At 49.0% G+C, this 1,388-nt stretch overlaps 1 non-coding gene across 1 annotated transcript; it reads left to right on the top strand.

The window, feature by feature from the left end:
* Positions 1 to 1,064: 1,064 nt before the first annotated feature.
* LOC123387398 lies at positions 1,065 to 1,171 on the top strand. Its single transcript, XR_006601857.1, has one exon. It is a non-coding gene; the product is annotated as a U6 spliceosomal RNA (small nuclear RNA).
* Positions 1,172 to 1,388: the final 217 nt, after the last annotated feature.

Raw genomic sequence — 1,388 nt, 5'->3', positions numbered from 1 at the left:
TTAAAGAGGATTAGGTAGCACCTAAGGACTTTTTCCTTCTGGTCCCTGGCAAGCCTGATTATCCAGTATCTTAAAGCATTTTCAGGAAAGTGAGGAAGGGGCCCATAAGAACAGGCTGAAATCCAGGAAGCATGACCTCGAAGGGAGTATTAAAAAATAATACACGCTTGTGTTGCAAAATAGAAGATTTAGAAGCAGCACAGAGCTAACTTCCTATGGACACAGCTCATTATAATAAAGCTGCTCTCAAAGGATAGAGATTGAAAGCAGCAGCTGACTAAGGAGCCACCACTGGAGAGAATCCGCCCCAGCTCTGGCAGATGATGGACAGCTGCATATCTGTCATCTCTGGCCAGGATCACAGGGGCAGGACCCTCGCTTCCCTGAGGCCAGGACCCATGATTTATTCCTTCCTTCCGCAGAAACTCACTGAACCCCTGCAGGATACCAGGCACTATTCTGCACACTGCAGTGAAAAAGCAGACAAATGGGGACGTCCCAACCCTTCCAGTGAGCCTGAGCTATACCATGCACTACATCTGGAGCAGAGGGAAGGGGGTTGTCCCGCAGGATATGGTCAAAGAGAATCTGAAACCCCTACTTCCTCTGTTATTCTTGGCTCCGCAGGACAGATTTACGGCCGTCACTCACACAGAAGGGCACACATCTGTGTCATTAATAGAGATCTTTCTATAAAGAACAATGAGACTTCCTCCCCTGGATCCTAGTTTGTTTGGTTCAACAGAGCAAACCATGGGATGCCCATTGTCTGCCCGGAACAGGAGCCACAGAGATGAAGTTTATTAGAAAAGTACTGCCCCTGCCCTCTGTAGAGTAAGACTGGCGCATCCGTGCGATGTCCAATGCAGAAACTGCTGCTGGGGACCTGAGTCCTCCACAGATTCATGTGGAGGGGGAGACTGGTTTTGCCACCAGGACAAAGTGGTGGTGATGCTGAGCAGGTAATGCAAAACTGACCCGAGCCAGCTCTGCAGACCTCCCGTCACCGAGGGCTGATTTTCCATGAGGGAGAGCCTTTAAGATTTTGCCTCTTGAGATGTTCGGTGCTCTCCTCGGCTGCACACATACCGAAGCTAGAAGCATACAGAGGAGATCAGCATGGCCCCTGGGCAAGGATGACATGCATGTTCGTGAAGCATCTCCTCTTTTTGTGACTAGGTTGAACACAGAGGAGATTTAAGGTAATGTAATTCTCTTTACGAAACCACAATATTGGATACGTGTCATGACACATTTGTCTGAACCCATATGATATATACCACCAGCAGTGGACCAAAACGTCAGCTCTGGACCTGGGATGACAATGATGCGTTGGTGGAGCTCTGCCTATTGTAAGAAAGGTACCACCGTGGTGGGGGGTACTGATG

Source organism: Mustela putorius, unplaced genomic scaffold, assembly GCF_011764305.1.
Source record: "Mustela putorius furo isolate JIRA1106 unplaced genomic scaffold, ASM1176430v1.1 tig00003853_pilon_pilon_pilon, whole genome shotgun sequence".
Taxonomy (NCBI): domain Eukaryota; kingdom Metazoa; phylum Chordata; class Mammalia; order Carnivora; family Mustelidae; genus Mustela; species Mustela putorius.
This window is presented reverse-complemented; position numbering and strand designations above follow the sequence as displayed.